General features: G+C 39.4%; 1 non-coding gene across 1 annotated transcript; it reads left to right on the top strand.

The window, feature by feature from the left end:
- Window positions 1-1,555: 1,555 nt before the first annotated feature.
- Window positions 1,556-1,662, top strand: LOC111891573 (small nucleolar RNA R71). Its single transcript, XR_002850252.2, has one exon. It is a non-coding gene; the product is annotated as a small nucleolar RNA R71 (small nucleolar RNA).
- Window positions 1,663-18,058: the final 16,396 nt, after the last annotated feature.

Raw genomic sequence — 18,058 nt, 5'->3', positions numbered from 1 at the left:
AAAAACTTCTTGTTCATCTCCAACCCTCAAAGTGAGCTTAGACTCGTGAATATCAACAAGAGCTCCAGCAGTGTTAAGTAATGGACAACCAAGGATTATTGGAACATCGGGATCTTCTTTCATATCCAAAACTACAAAGTCTATTGGAAAAACAAATTTTCCAATCTTCACCAAAATATCCTCCACGATGCCCCGGGGTTGTGTCACTGAACGATTCGCCATGTGAATCTTCATTTTTGTAGCCTTCATCTTCTGAATCTCCAATTTTTGATAAAATGAAAAAGGCATCAAATTAATGCTAGCCCCAAAATCGGCTAAAGCATTAACCTTCATTTTATTCCCAAACTCACACGGAAGAGTGAGGCATCCAAGATCCCCCATCTTTTCTGGTGTCTCTCCCAACACGGCTTTTGAAGTTTGTTCACTTAGAATCACTTTAGACTACTTCTTTAATTGCCTTCGAGTGTCTATCAAATCTTGCAGTAATTTTTGATTCTCAGGAGTTTTGGATAAGGACTCGACAAAGGGAGTATTAATTGGGATCCCCTTCACATGCTTGACAAACTCTAAATAATCCTTCTCCAGTAGACTAAGTGCAGCTCGGGTTGGAAATGGCAAAGGTGGCTGATAACCTTGAACGGGTTCAAAGAATTTTTGATCAGACACGTGCCACGTCGTGGCCAGAGGAGTGCCACGTCGTGGCGAAGCTGTTTCAGCAACTTTTTCACTTTCGAACTTTTACTTCTTGGGTTTTGGATCGGGCTGCTATGGTTCTTCTTCCAATGCCTCCAGGAACTCAGAGATTGCATCTTCTTCAGTATCGATGGCCATTACGTGAGATTGGGTCTTTACTTCGGGATTCTTCGGGGACAATTTTTCATGAACCAGAGTGGCTAGTTGACCAAATTGTACTTCAAGGTTATGGATAGAGGCTTGGTGATTCTTTATCAAAGTTTCTTGTTCCATAATAGCAGAATCAGTGGCATCGTGTCTCTTTTTCGAAGCTTCCATAAACTTCATCAAAATGGTCTCTACGTCGGGTTTCTTCTCGGCTGGTGGCTGCTCCTTCTGATAAAAGCCTCGACCTGTCTGCCGATACTTCTCTTCTTTTTGCTTCTTATACTCTTCATATGGCAGCCACTCCTTCTTCGGTTTCCTCCAGTCCTTATCAAATTTATCCCCACTAGAGTAGCACACTTAAGCTTTTCTGTTCCCAAACTTATCTACATTGCAGTCCTTGGTCAAGTGTGGACCACTGCATCTCTCGCAACCCACTCTTATGGCATGTATCGACTGGTCCATTTGTGTTATCCTTCGATCCATATTATTCAACATGGCCATTACAGCTGCTATTTCTTCAGTTTGGGCCCCTCCACCGCCTTTGATTCCATATTGCCTCGGGTTGTGGTATTCGCAAGAGTGCTTCGCGAATTCTTCAATTAGCTCCTTGACCTCCCTTGGATTTTTCTTTGTCAAAGGTCCTTGAGAATCAAGGAGTTGTCTTGTCATCACGTTGACCCCATCATAAAAGATTGACAACTCTTGCTGCACATTTAGATCATGCTGAGGGCAATTTCTGAGCAAGCCCTTGTACCGCTCCCATGCTTCGTATAATGACTCCCCCGGCTGTTGCTCAAAGTTGGCTATTGCCTTCTTGAGTTTAGCTATCTTGGATGGCAGGCAAAACTGGTCCAAGAATTGCTCACGCATTTGAGCCCAAGTGGTAATTGTACCCGGTGGGAGTGCTTTTAACCACTCCTTAGCAGCTCCTTTGAAAGTGATGGGAAGCATCCTAAGCAAGACTGTGTTTCTGTTGACATTTGGGACATTGAAGTAATCCGCAATGTCGTTGACTTCATCTAGATGCTTAAAAGCATCCTCATGATCTTTCCCGAAAAATGGGATGTCCTTCAGTGCAGTCAATATGTGTCCCTTCAACTCGAATGTGGCAGTGGCAGGTATTGCGGGTTGGACTAAACCGGGACCCACATCTTCTCGAATCCGCTTCTTGTAAGCTCCCATGGACATCTCTTCAATTGCTGCCAGCTCGTTCCTTGGCTCGTTCTCGGGTTCGCTCGTGTGTTCTTCAAATTCCGGCTCGGTATCGCTTTCGGACTCGGTTTGGACGGGCGTATGATCCAAATGCTCAAGATTGCTCTTGTGCCTCGCGGATGAACTTGATTCTCCTGTCTTCTTTCCCGACTTCCTAGAAAAAGCTGACTTCAATTCTTGTAAGGGTGTCTTTTTCTTGCGAATTGCAGACTCGGGATCTTCAAGTGGTGGCACCAAGGGTGTGTTTGAGCTTCTGGTCATGAACTCCTGCAACTTGCTAAACTAAAAACGTAAAATTGAACTAAAATAAGAAAAACTAACTAACAACTAAGAATTTCGTTTTTTGATAGTCCACGTCGTGGCAGGTATATGGCCACGTCGTGGACTCTGTGACTGACAGAAAAAAATTTATTTTGCTGAAAAAATTAACTTTTTGTGGTTTTTACCCCACAAGAAGGATCGATTAATTTAATGCAAATAAATAAGCTAAAAACTAAGAAAAACTAAGTCGTTCCCCGGCAACGGCGCCAAAAACTTGATGTGCACAAAAGTACTCACTAATTTTAATATTTATAACCTAACAAACTTAACTAACTATGCACTTATAGGCAGTGTACCTAGTCAGATTACAGTATAGTTTGGGTAAGTCGGGTGTCGATCACAGGGAACGGTGTTTCTAATTAATTTACTTACTATTAAATTAACCTAATTATTAACAAGTTTAAAAGGGGTTTTATCTGATTTTACAAGATCAGATGCACTTAAATGAAATTCAATAAGTAAAAACACACAATTGTTTAGTTTGAATCCACTTCTTCCTTATGGCTAGCTAATGATTACGGATTATTAAGTTGGTTTTTAGTTATATTAGTAATTTAGTTCTAACTTACCAATAATTAACTAATTCATGTCAAACCATGTATGTTCACACATAATTAAACACAGAACTAATTATGAATGTAAATATGCTATGTAAGATTTTTAATATAAACGCAATTATGGTTACAATACACGTTCTCTAGCACAGCTAAGCTTATTTATTCTAATTACTAACTAAGATTGGTCAATCCTGGCTCTAACAATTTAATGTTCACTAAATCATTAGGTAAACAAATTCATGCAGTTAATGGTCACTAAGCTACACATAACATGCAATCAAGCAATTAGAGAAACAAACAATAGCATGCTAGGTTATACAAATCAAACACAAGCAAATTTTACCAACTAAACTTAATCCATAAACATTGAACTATTCAAAAGTTTGAAGCTTCATCTAGCTAAACAAGAGTAGCTAGATTCAGCTGCTCATCATAGCAACTAATAAACCAACACAACTTAAAGTAATAGAAAACATGTTCTTATTTAACTAAAATATAAACCTTTATTCTTTTTGGTGTTGAAAACCTTCTTCTGGAACCCTTCTTTCGCTCTGAATCGTCTCCTGGAACTCTTTCCTTCAGCCAAAAGGTTCTTTCTTTTCATAATAATCAGAAGCACTTAAATAAGCTCCAAAAACCCACGCCACGTCGTGGCTATCCAGGCCACGTCAAGGGCCTCAAGCTATCCGTACCGTGCAAGGAAATCCTCCGCATCGCGATGTCTATCTTCTAGAACACTCGTGCCACGTCGTGGCCGACTTTGCCACGTCGTGAATTCAGTATTTATCATGGATTTATTCTTTTCTTGTCTTTCCAGTCTCCCATGTTCCTCATATTGTCACTTTTGGTCCCTCTCTTCGAAAATCCTTTTAATTGACTGAAAATAACAATTTAAAGTCATAAGTACCATTATTCTAAACATATTATCAACTTATTAATAAAAATGTACTTAAATATTGCCTAAAAATAGGTATAAATATGGAAATATCAAAAGGCATCAGTACAACCCAAGAAAATAATGACCTGGGTTCCCATATCTAAATAAACCTGCACAATTTGCAGGGACAATTGCGGGAGAATGTCGTCAGACCATGGTTCATCGACAGCGGCTACTCCCGACATATGACAGGGGATATCACCCAACTGCACAACATTCAATCTTTTAATGGGGGATATATCTCTTTTGCGGGTGGAGAACGTGGCAAAATCACTCAAAAAGGAACCATCACAAATAGGGTGTTAAGCTTCTAGAATGTCAACTTTGCTCCCGAATTGAAGCATAGTTTGTTGAGTGTGTCTCAGATATGCGACAAAGGCTATTCTACACATTTCACCCAAAAGGAATGTATGATTCTCAAGCCAGGCTTTGTCATCCCAGAAGAGTGGATACTTGTGAAATCTAAAATGGATGGGAATGCTTACATCATAGATATGAATAGCAATCTTCCAGAACAAGTTGCGTGCCTCTTTTCAAAGATCTCCGAACAAAATGCAATATTATGGCACTGAAGACTCGGTCATACTAACGCCAAGAACTTGAATTGTCTTACAAAGAATGAGATGGTTCGTGGTTTGCCTGTCAAGGACTTTATCACGTTTCAGAAGTGTGTGTCATGTGCCCAAGGTAAGCATCATAGAAAACCACACCTGCCAAAATAGGTCAACTCAATTAGTCAGGTGCTTCAATTGCTACATATGGATCTATTTGGACAAGTAAACATTCTCAGCATTAACAGAAATTCCTATTGTCTGGTTGTGATTGATGATTTCTCTCGTTTTACGTGGGTTTTCTTTCTATCCAACAAAGTTGGAGTTGCTCATCTAATTAAGAAATTCATTGTATTGATTGCAAACCAAACTAACAACCGGGTGAAGGCGCTTCGTACCGACAATGGAACAGAGTTTAAAAATTCTGTATTCGATCATTTTTTGCGCAGAAAAGGGTATTATGCGTCAATACAGCTTCGCTCACACACCCCAGCAAAATGGTGTTGCTGAGAGGAGAAACAGAAATTTAAAAGATGCTGCAAGGACGATGTTGTGTGACTCCAAACTACCAGTTTTCTTTTGATCCGAGGAGATAAACACTGCTTGCTACGTTCAGAATCGCGTGTTGATCAACAAAGCTCAAATGAAGACCCCGTACGAGATTCTATATGGTCACAAGCCTTCAGTCAGTCATTTTCGTGTATTTGGCTGCCCTTTCACCCTTCTTCACTAAGAGACCAACCCAAAGTTTAATGCCAAAGCCGATGATTGTTACTTCGTAGGGTATGTTGCTCGCACCGCTTATAGGGTCTATAATAAGAAGACAAAGCAAGTTGTAGAATCTTATGACGTGCGCTAGTTGGAAGAAAATGAGACGGATGCTCGAGTAGGTCCGGATTGGTTGTTTGATTACACATCTCTGTTCAAATCCATAAATGTGTCTTCAGGTAGCTCATTTGGATCTGTCTCTAGTTCAAAGAATGTTTCTGAAGATGAAGACGAAGAAGTTGTCTACAGACCTCCAACGATATCCTCTTCACAACCTGAGGGGGAGTCCTTCACTTCACCTAAGGGGGAGTCATCTGTACACCTTGATAGTCTGAAATCTCCAATTCAGAATGATACTCCTGATGCTGAAACTACACCACTCACTCCTATAGAAAGAGAGTCCATGTCCAAAGATGCTTCCGCTGCTACTTCAACTTTTATCGAGCTACTCTTTCCTGAAGACTTTTCAAATGAGTTTGTGGCAGAGTCGTCTGGCGCGGCTCAATCAGCAAATAAGGGAGGTGTCAATATTCATAATCTTCCTGTCTCGCTTAATGATATTAGCCAGGAAACACCCTCAAGGATTCAACGTGATCATCCGATCGACAACATCATTGGTCAGCTAGGCGACGACGTTAAAACCAGAAGTCAGAGTGGAGATGTCAATACATGTCTTTACTCTTGCTTTATCTCTCAAATAGAGACAAAGAATGTTGAAATGGCTTTGAATGATCCCAGCAGGGTAGATGCAATGCATGAAGAATTACATCAATTTGAGAAACTCGGGGTTTGGAAGTTGGTTGAGTTGCCAAAGGGCAAAAAGTCTCTTGACACACGATGGGTCTATTGAAACAAGCAGGATGATTCAGGGGTTATAGTGCGAAATAAAGCTAGATTGGTGGTTCGCGGGTTTCGACAAGTCGAGGGTCTTGATTAAACTGAAGTTTATGCTCCAGTGGCTCGCTTGGAGGCTATTCGTATCTTCCTTGCATATGCCTCTTACATGAACTTCACCGTTTACCAAATGGACGTCAAGACTGCCTTCTTGTATGGCAAGGTGAAGGAAGGAATCTACGTTGATCAACCGCCTGGGTTTGTTGACTCAAAGTTTCCTAATCATGTCTACAAGTTAGACAAGGCATTTGCTCGAGCATGGATACTCTCGTGGAACTATCGATCAAACTTTGTTTATCAAGCATGTCGGCAATGATCAGATTCTGGTTCAAATCTATGTTGACGACATTATCTTTGGGTCAACCAGTCCGCAGCTTTGCAAGGAATTCGAAGGTGTTACAAAAAAGAGGTTCGAAACGAGTTCATTGGGAGAAATGACCATGTTTTTGGGGCTTCAGGTCAAACAAAATTCAACCGGAATCCTGCTACATCAAGCCAAGTATGTGGAGGATATTCTTGAGAAGTTCAGGTTTCACGACGCTAAATCTGCATCGACGCCAATGGCTGAAAGACCTCTTCTGACTCCAGATCCTGATGGCGAATCCGTAGATCAGACACACTACAGATCGATGATCGGATCGTTGATGCATCTTACTGCAAGCCGACCTAACATCATGTTTGCAGCGTGTCAATGCGCACGTTATCAGGCAGTAATTATGGAGGCTGTGAGCTTCATAGGAAATCTACTTCAGGAGGGTGTCAATATCTTGGTGACAGACTAGTGTCGTAGCAGCGCAAGAAGCAACACACTGTCTCAACCTCAACAATGGAGGCGAAATACGTTGCTGCATCTGTTTGTTGTTCTCAAGTTATCTGGATCCAACATCAGCTATTGGACTACGGTTTGAATTACTTATAAACCCCCCATTTACTGTGATAATGAGGCCGCAATTCAAATTGCCAAAAATCCAGTCCAACATTCTAAAACCAAGCACATCGATATTAAAATTCATTTCATCAGAGACTGTTATGAACATTCACTAATCCGGCTGGAACAGGTTCCCACTGCTAATAATGTGGCGGATCTGTTCACTAAGCCTTTTAACAAAGCTCGCTTCAATGTGCTTGTGGGATTTCTGAAAAAGATTCGTTTTGAGGATTAAGTTTTTCTGTTTTATTTTTTTTCTTAATTCTTCTTAATTTTTAAATTTGTTTTTGTTTATGTAGGTAGGTTAATTTAAATTTGCGCATTTTATTTTCTTTTACTTTTATTCTCACCCATGCACAAATTTAGGGGGAGGAATAATCAAAAAAAATCCAAAAACAATAAAACTTTCAAAAATCCAAAAACAATAAAAAATTCAAAAATCCAAAAACAATAAAAAATACAGAAAATTAAAAATATTGTTGCTAGTTTTGTTTGCAGGTGTTGTGACGGGAAATGAAATTAGCAAGTGATAACGGGCAATCTGAATCTGCGTAACGTACCTAAGTTGAATTGTCAACGCTCTATGCTCGATGCGCTGGTAGGCACGAAAGATTTTAAATGGACTTGACTAGGAGGAGTTAAAACTTAAGGAATTCAAGGACTTGACAAACATTGACCTAGTTAGATCCGTTTAGCCTGACAATACGATGCTCGGATAGGTTGAGCAGAGAGATATACACAAGAATCTACTGGTCACACTAAAGAACCCGTATCTAGAACTGTGGATTCACTTTTCCTCGATGTGCAGATTCTATCCTTAATTTCGGTTTTGATGGGGTAACTGTGGAATTCCGACAAAACTAGGTCTGTAGAAGGTTATTTTCTTTCTGTCTGTCTGTTAGTCATATGTTGCCTCCTCTGTGTGATCGAGAGATCTGACCTGGACTGTAACATATGCAATTCTATCTCTCTGCATCTTTTCTCTATGCAATTCTTTCTATCTGTTAGTCATATATTGTCTCCTTTGCGTGACTCAAAATCCGACCTGGTACACAGTATATGCACCATTCTCTTCTCAATCCCTCTAAAAACTTCAGTGAGTCATATGTTTCATCCTTTGCGTGATTGGAAGAGATCTGACCTGGATGTACAGCATATGCATTCTAAATCTATCTTCTCTCTTAATAATTGTCTGCTCACCCGGTGTAAAGAGTATTCTGGAAGTCCTTGATGGCTAGATCATATCAGGAAGCAGGAAACACATTCTAGTACAATTAAAATTGAACACATACAGATTGTCTGTAGATCTCGCTGCTCAATTTAGCTGGACAACAATATCCCTGGTTGTCTTCAGCTAAATGGTCCCTAAAAAATTTACTTAAGAATAAGGGCTAAAAATGTCATGTTATTGGTAAATTGTCCAAAATCATGTCACAAATGTTTCGTGTTTAAGTGGACCACAATACTGGCGATCGATCAGACGAAGACATGAAAATAAGGGTACCGAAAAGTGGAATGGGGCTATCCAACAACTTTGATCCCAGCGTCACAAATTTATTCTCAGTAATTAAATTTTTTAAGTTGTATGTTTTATTTGGTATTATTTCTATTTATTTTTATTTTTATTTTTATTTTTTAATTTTATTATTTATCTAATTAACTCTTAAAATCTAATAATTATTTTTAATTTTAAATTTTGCATATTAATTTTATTTTATTTCATTTTGTTTAATTTTAATCCTCAAACAGGTTTGTTTTTAAAATTTATTTAAAATAAAAAAAAATAAAAAAAATAAAAAAAAATAAAAAAAAAATAACTTGGACTGTGGTTTACACTATGTGGCCAACAGGTAAAGAGTTCTAGGGTATTTAAAGAGTTTACAGCCGGAATCATTCTCATTTCTCTGATTACGGCCGCAAACACTCCCCATCTCTCTCTCTCTCTCTCTCTCTCTCTCTCTCTCTCTCTCTCTCTCTCTCTCTCTCTCTCTCTCTCTCTCTCTCTCTCTCTCTCTCTCTCTCTCTTCGAAAAAAATTATGTTTTTAGTGAAATTCCTCTGATAGATTCAAAGGTACCATGATTCCGACCGTGAATATGTATTTTGTTCAGAGATTAACTGGTTTTTAAGCCTGAAATCGACGAAAAAGGATGTGTCGGAGTTTACGGCCCAAGCTTACGGCCGTAAGGAGTTTACGACCGTAAACTCAGTTTGCAGCCACAGGTTTGCGGTCACGAGTTTACAGCCGTAAACTCCCCATGACCGTAAACTCCTCACTAATCATGACATTTAATTTTTAAATTACTAATTCACTCTTGGGTTAAATTATTTAAAGCATTATTTAATTAAGTTTCTCTCTTGTCTTACTTGGTGTGTTTTAGTGCAGATAAAATGGCAGCTTTAAAATTTACAGACATGCACAACCTGGCTATGGTTCTCGTTAATCCTCCGTTGGCCCATGGGGACTACAAATCGATGATTCACGGATTACCAGAATGTTGTCTGGCCTCTGCCATCACTATGAACACGGTTGTCTACTAGAAAACTATTCGGGAATTCTGGCAGACTGCCAAAATGACAAGGGACGATAATGGAGTTGTCACTGTGAATGCGATCGTTTAGGGATGCAAGATTGTTATCAATGAGACCTTTATGAGAGAAACTCTGCTGATCAACGACCTGCCGGCCTTTCCCACGGAGATTGGTATTAATGATGCGCAAAGAATATTAAGGAAAATGGGGTATGAGGGTGATTATCCACCAACAATGAAGAAACTTCTGCCGTCCTATTGGAGATTTCTAGCCCACGTGTTCGTGAGCTGCATCTCCGGCAGAAGGTCCGGTGCTGATGAGATATCCCTGAGAAACACTGGCGCTATTGTTTCTCTCGCTGCGGGGATCAGCTTCAACTTTTATAGGTTTATCCTGGACAAGTTTGTGGTCAACATTAATGCCACTACTCGGGATACTTTCCTAATGTACCCTCGGTTCGTCCATCTCTTCATCAATAAGCAATTTCCCAACTTGGTGAAAGAAGGAGAAACACTCGATATGAAGTCTTCGGGCCCTCACACCATTGGGCTCGTTAAACAAAACCGCAAGGGGAAGGTAGTCTTTCAGGGGTTGTATCTATTGGTTAAGTTCGGACGATTTGCTGAACCGAACGAAGCCACCGAGTCACATGGATCTTTGGACGAGATTTCATCGGAGCAGACTTCATCGAAAAAGGTGATCTCAGAAGGAGATGTGATCACCGTGTCGGATCAAGAAGGAGAAGAGACTGCTGCTCCTGCTTTGTCAGTTGCAGAGGAGCATGACCTACAAAATGTCCAAGTTGAAGGAGATTATAATGAAGGGTCTTCTAAAAACACTGCTGAGCCTAATCAATTTGAAGACCTCGATCTCACAGGTTTCGAAAGAGATGAGTTCCAACTAATTTCGGAACTAATGATGATTTTCTGTCAAACGTCAACCTCAACTCGCTACTAGATAATCTCAGCGATATTGCTCACACTGCAACAGAGAGTAGGGATTCGGAAGAAGCTCTCAAATCAACCCCCATTACTACGGAACAAGTGGCTATCTCTACAATTCCAATGGTGACAGTGTTAGGGATTCCACCCCTTGGCGTTGCTTCACCTACATCTGAGCCACTTCAAGGTGATTTCTCAACAGACCAGACTTCGCAGCCTCCATCCAAAAGAAGACGACGAGATCCTAGGTTTGGGCATCTGGATTCTAGTTTGTCTCAGGGTTTTCCATTCACTCCAACTACCACTCCTGCTATTGTATCTACAGAACATTTTCATGAAGGCCCTAGCACATTCTTTGAGACCGGTGGTTCCTGTATTCCATCAGGATTCTCTCTTCCAAGAACTGATCTTGATGCATCCTCTGTACGTTTGGCCCAGCATCTTGCTCAAGAACAAGCTGCTGCACCTTCTTTTAAGGGCAAAGGAATTACTTTTAGTGAAGGTCAGCCAAGAGAAGATGACTCCATGATCGATGAACTCCAGAAAAGAGTGAGTATGTTGGATCAGGAAAAACATTGAGCTAAGCATTCGTGTTGAAGATCTCTTGAGTGAGAATACGAATTTGAAGATTCAAGTTTTAGAACTCCAAGAATATAAAGCAATCAAGTCCAGGAAAATCTCTGAGCTCCAAGATCATTTCAATCTTTTGACCTCCAACTACTTTAATCTCAATAAGAAGCTTGAAGAAGAATTTGGTGATAAGTATAAGACATCCGCAGATGAGCGTAGAATCGATCTTCACTCTCAAGCTCATCCTATTGCCGTGCCAACTGCTCATACTTCTCGAGTGGTGAATCATTTTGAAGAACCTGTTCATGCTCCTCATGTTGCAGAGATTATGCGAGATAAACAAGACAAGGCCGTTGAGAAGGGACAACTCTTGTTCAAGAGGAGTTCCGACAAGAATGCACCAGCAAATCAATCCACAATAACTGTTACGGATCTCGAAGACGTAAGGTTTAGAGATACATATGGTGATCGGTCAGGAATCGTATCTTGGGGTTTTCATGATCCCCTGAAAATGTGGATTGTTCACAGAAAGAGCGGCAATACAGAGCTCTACAAGGATTTTCATGATTTTAACTCTTGGACCAGGGTGGATCTTTCAGAGCTATCTCAATCTCCATTTTCAAACCCGACAGATAATCAGCAAGCAACTAACTTCAAGCACTTTCTGGAAGATCAAGTAAAGAAGGGTTTTCCATCTATGAAGACTATTGAATCTGTGATAAAGCAGTATCCTGATGTTATTGATCCCAAAACTGGTCATCCACTCCAGGTGGTGATGTGTCCTGCTACAAATCAAGTCAAGCAAATTCCCGTGCTTCAAGATTACCCGGATGGATCCATAAGCTCTATGCTCTACTGGGTATTTGATGAAACCACAGCATCTGTTGTCATCAAAATTAAGGAGGGGTGCATTCGTTTGTATGATAGAAGGGATTTGTTTCAGTTTAGAAAATGGTACATTCATCATTTGAGCCGTTTTCAGATCCAGGTTGCTGAGGAGATATTTGAGTCTGCCGCGAAAGAATACACATCTATGGTTGCTAAGATTATAAACAAGCGGATGTGGAATGGAGCTATGGGGCTGGATGATGTGATGATCGTGGACAAAGATTGACTTCAAGCTAGCACCAAACCAAGGGGGAGATTGAAGGGTCTAATTAGTGGTTTGGTCTAGGCTTTCTATGAAATAGGTTCTTTTGAGTCAATTTATAGCTTTTGGTAGATTGTGTGTAGTTTACTGCCCAACAATGGGTTTACAGCCGTAAACCCAAGGCCGACCCAAGTCCAGTATATATAGAGGTGTGCTAGGTCTTTTGTAGTTGTTGATGCCTCAGAGTTCACGGCTGCTTTCACCACAAGTTGTACCATACGTTATTCCTAATAGAAAAGTGTGTGCAATCTTGTGTTCATTCTTAATTCTACTTGTTCTTTATTGTTAATAGATTGTGTTTGCTATTTGATCACTGTTAAGATCCGTTTCAGGACCTTACAAAACCTGTATGAATTGGATGTGTAAACTAAATGGTTTTGGGGTGATATAAAGATCAAAGAACAGTTTCAATAACGATGATGACAACTGAACCAGATCCTATAATAGTGGAAACCCTAAAAACTCTTTCAACAGAAGAGATGTGCATATATTACACAGTCTCCTGCTCTGATACCAAGTGAAGAGTCGAAAACTCTTAAGATCGATTAGATTCAAACAAGTATAAACAATTAAAGTCATAATTTAAATCAGAAAGGTGTCGAATGATTATAAGTCACAGTCTCAGAAGAGCTCGATTAAGAAATGCTATTGTAGAGGTGTGTAGGGTTTACAATGACACGATTACCTTACATACGATGCATGCATGAACTATAAATATTAAAACCCTAATAAATAATCACGAGTTGACAGGCCCAACTCGGTTATACAAAAGACTAAATATAAAGTCCCAAGCGACGCAACACTTTAATACTCAACATTGGTCCTTCAAATGTAAGATTTGTGGATGGGAGGGGACAATATTTCCATTTTTGGAATTGTGGGGTGGAGACACATACAATGGGTGTACATTTGCATACGTTAGGTGTACCGGGTGAAGTCCCAAACCCTAATATTTTTGGTGTGGACCCTATTTATTCTTCACTAACTCTTAAACTTGGTTCCTTTCATCAGCCTCCATCCTCTCAAAATCTTTCTGCAAACCCAAATCTACCTTGTGATTATTTTTGAGCTTATGTGTGTGTTTTGTGCCTTTGAAGAAGAAAGAAGGAAGTAGAGACCATCTTAGAGGAGTGAAGCACCTTAGATCTAGGATCACATCATCATCTGACATCACTTGAAGGTATAAAGTTCTGAACATGGTGAAGTTATGCTTAGATCTTGGTTTGGGCTTGATTTTATGATCTTTTGGTCCTATAAGCTTGGTATTATGAGTGGGGATTATTCTAATCCATTTGAGTTATCCTTTCAGAGATTTTGGAGCCTCTTGAGTCATAAAAATGTAATCTTGGACACTCGTTTCTTCTCATGCATGGCCTAAGTTGTCTCAGTGGATTAAGAGGTTAGGATCTTTGGTGTTGGGCACTTAATGGTTATGCAATACCATAAAGTTGGAAACTTTATGGTCAAGGAAATCATTTTGGACTTGGATCTAGAAAATGGACTTAAGGGCTTAAGGATTAAGCTCTTAATAAGTTGGGTTAGCAGCCAACTGCATACGTTGGGCGTACAAGGCATACGTTGCGCGTACGTGGTTACCAGGACCGTGCCTAGTCAACCAATGCATACGCTGGGAGTACAGCTGAGAACGCTGGGTGTACTCAGCTAGGTTGACTCGGTTGACTTTTTGGAATTTTGACTTTTACCTAACTTTTGACTAAGTTTGACCTAGGGGTATTTTGGATATTTTTGGATTGTGTTTGAGAATTTGTCATTTGGATGGATAGGTGACGGCTAGAGCTGAGATTCAGAGTCGGGACCTCATCAACTATTGTTCAGATTGAAAGGTGAGTCTTCCTTACTGTACTTGTGGGTTGAAGGTACCAAGGTCGGCCCATTGGATTGAATATCCTATTATATGATAGTATGTTATTATGTTGTATAGATCTATTAGATCGGTATCCTGGTATATAGGATGCTAGTATGCGGTAGTGATCTGTAGATTCGCCTGTTGTTTGTGGACTGGTTATATGTTTATACGTTATGTATATGTCGACATGTTATGGATGGTTGGGTTGAGGCAGTCCTACTTTGTGCTGAAGGCCAAGATACTTGGGGCGGTTTGGATAGACTATAGGCCCTAAGAGGTGGTCCAATCAGGTCAAAGGCTCATAGAGTGGTCCAGATAGGTTGTAGGCCCTACGAGGTGGTCCAGTCATGCCAAAGGCTCGAAGAGCAGTCCAGATAGGTTGTAGGCCCTGTGAGGCGGTCCAGGAAGGCTGAAGGCTCATTTATGCATGTTGTTGTTTGTTATGTTTATGTGGTGGTACTTTGGGGAAACTCACTAAGCTTTGTCTTACGGTTTTAGTTTATCGTTTCAGGTACTTCTGATGATCACGGAAAGGCGAAGGTGTGACCGTACACATCCTCCTGTTTTATAGCCTTATGATTTTGGGATACTCTAATATTGATAAACACTTTGGAAACAATGATTTGTAAATGGTTTTTGATTATGATTTGTTATGAAAAGTTTAAAATTGTTGTGATTTTTGAGTCGTTACATAAAAGTAACACTATATACAAAAATTATATTGTTACATTTAAAAACAAAAACAATGTTTGATGTTTTAAATAATTACATGGAATGAAATTAAAATGTTAACCAAATAATTTTTAAAAATTAATTAATCATAACAACAACTATAAATATCATTAAATCATATATTATATTTAATTTTATTCATGAGTAACCCACGGGTAGAGACTATTAAGACAATTAAGATTATAAAATTTTAAATGACATCTATATTATCATATACTTCAAAACAAACAATGTTTTATATCAACTTAGTACTAAAATTATTATATCAAAGTTAATAGCAACATCATTTTAAATTTAAAAAGCACATATTTGTAAAGATTTTTGTTAGGGGTCAGAAATGGCATCGACCAAGTCCTCGCACGTTGGCCTGGAGTTTCGCAATTGAATGCCTGGTCCTGGAGGGCTGAATGTGCTATATGGGTAAGGTTGCGCCCTTTCTAACACCAATTAGTTTTAGATCAACCGGTAATGTTGATGCTCAACAAATGGTATCAGAGCCAGTGGCGAGGGTTTGATTCTCTCAGGGAGCAATTTCTGAGGGGGATTGTTGGGGGTCAGGAATGGCATCGACCAAGTCCTCGCACGATAGCCTGGAGTGCCACAATCGAATGCCTGGTCCTAGAGGGCTGAATGCGCTATATGGCTAAGGTTGCGCCCTTTCTAACACCCATTGGTTTTAGATCAACCAGTAACGCTGATGCTCAACAATTTTAACTATATTGTATTATAGGCAACGTATGCATATTCACCAAATAATTATTAAAATACAATAATTTTTCTAAAGTATCCTGCATAAGATTTGGTAATAATTAGGAATGTAAAACTATTACATTAGTTTTCGGTATTATTAAAACATTGCTAGAATTTCCATGCATACAAAAAAAATCATCTTGATCGAACATAAATCTTTTAAAATGAAAATATCAACATGTATTAGAATTAGTTATGTTTGATCTATTTTATGGTATATTATTTTAAATATTATTAGTTATAAGTAACAACTATAATCATAAAAGTATAAATAGATAAACATAATAAATTGTAACATCCCGACTTCCAGGTATAAGAGTTATATTTTGTATGATTTTCCAGTCGAACTCGGCGAGTTGGGTAGCCTCAACTCGGCGTGTTGAGGAATGTTTTGGCCGTGGGATTTAATGAAGCAACTTGTCGAGTTGACAGCTGGGAAGGAAACCCTAATTTTTAGGGTTTTGCACCCTATTTAAAGGCCTTAAGTCCCTTAGCTAGCCTCCTTACCAGCCTCCTCTGTCCAAAAACCCTAAATTCAAGTATCATCTTCCATAGTTGAGTGTGTTAGCTTGTGGAGAACTTTGAGTGTTGATTTTGAAGGAGCCTTGAAGTGAAGGTGTCTAGCTTGGTGGAAAGGATTTAGATCCAGAACTTCCCCACTTATTGCAGTGTCTTTGAGGTATAAAGCTTGTACCTTGCTTCTTCATTGATTAGACCTCTTCTTTTGGGGTTTTATCTTGATTAGTGGATTCTTTGATGGATTATCCAATGATTTAAGTGTTTCATGGGTTGTCATTTTAGATTTGACCATTTTGTGGCCTTATTTGGCTTAAAGTTGCAAGCTTTATGAAAATTTTGGTGCCATGCATGCATTAAGTCAATTCTTAAATCCGTTTTAAGCTTAAGAGCTTCATTTAGACATGCATGAACGTAAAGTTGGCAACTTTACATGGTTTTCCAGCTCAAGGAAGTCGAATCTAGGATTTGAGTCATGCCTTTATGGATTAAGTGCTTATTGCATTAAGATGTTGGGTTTTGGAGCGGACTCGGCGAGTTTATCGATAAACTCGGCGAGTTGGATTGGTTTTTCCCGACTTTGTAGTTATATGGAAAAACACTACGAGTTGGGTCAGCTCTATTCGTTGACCTTGACTTTTTTACTTTTGTATTTGAACAAGTTGTCCTAAGGGGGTACTTAAGGTAACCTGAATTGTAATAAAGGAAATTATGGGCTTAGGATAAGACTCATATGAGGTTGGGCCCAATTTGGAAAATTAGGCCACTAGTGGGCCTATGTGGATCTTTTGGTTTAGGACCATTTAGTTAATGGAATTGGGCCTCAGTTTTGGTTCATGTTGGGTCAGAGATAAAATGGTTATTTTACCCCAAGTATGGATGGTGGGCCTTAGAATGAAACCCAACTGTTAATTGGGTGTTATTTTGATGTGATAGATCGTAGGTATCGTCAGGGAAATAGCTAAGGATTCTTGCAGTGAGCTTCAGTATTCGAGGTGAGTTCTCCTTACTACATGTTTGGGTCGAAGGCACCAATGTCGGCCCTTTGGATTGTTATCTTGTTCTATCGTATGATTGAGTATTGTGGTGGTCTGTTAGATCTGTATCCTGGTAGATAGGATGATGTTATGCTTAGTGATCTGTTATATCTGGTTGTTATCTATTCTGGCTATATGTTTACCTGTCGCATATGTTGATGTAGTGTGGTTGGTTTGAGACTGTACTGCTTTGTGTTGCCATTCAACAAACCCGATGATATTTATATCGGTATGTTATATGTATGCTTCTATGTTATGTATATGTCAACATGATTTGTGTGTATGGTTGGGTTGAGGCGGACCTGCTTAGTGTTGAAGGCCAACAGATCCAGGGCGGCCCAAATAAAGAGAAGGCCAGTGGGGGGTACCAGTCAGGCCGAAGACCCGGAGAACGGTCCAGATAGGCTGAAGGCCCGGTGAGGCGGTCAACACATGTTGAAGGTTCTGTGAGCGATCCAAACAAGCTAAAGGCCTGGTGAGGCGGTCCAGACAGGCCGCTTTTTATGCATGTTGTCATTTGTATATGTTATATGTTTGGGTATTGGTACTTTGGGGGAACTCACTAAGCTTTGTGCTTATAGTTTTGGTTTATGGTTTCAGGTACTTCAGCGGATCTTGCCAGGGTGAAGGAGTGACCATACACATCCTTGCGTTTTTGGATTTATGATTTATGGGATACTCTGATAATGACAAAGTTTTGAAAACTATGTTGAGAACGATTCTAGTTTTAAATCATGTTTTGGAAACAATAGGCTTTGTAAACACTTTTATAGAAAAAGGGTGTTTTGAAAAGTTTAAATTTTATGAAATTTTATGGATGTTACATAAATAATTTCTTTTATTATAGTATGCAGTCAAAAACAATGTAAGATAAAAAAAAATGATTTTATCAATTGTTTTTAAAAAGATCATTTAATACTAAGGGGTTGTTTGGTTTGTCGAAATATAATGGAATC

Source organism: Lactuca sativa, chromosome 5, assembly GCF_002870075.4.
Source record: "Lactuca sativa cultivar Salinas chromosome 5, Lsat_Salinas_v11, whole genome shotgun sequence".
Taxonomy (NCBI): Eukaryota; Viridiplantae; Streptophyta; class Magnoliopsida; order Asterales; family Asteraceae; genus Lactuca; species Lactuca sativa.
This window is presented reverse-complemented; position numbering and strand designations above follow the sequence as displayed.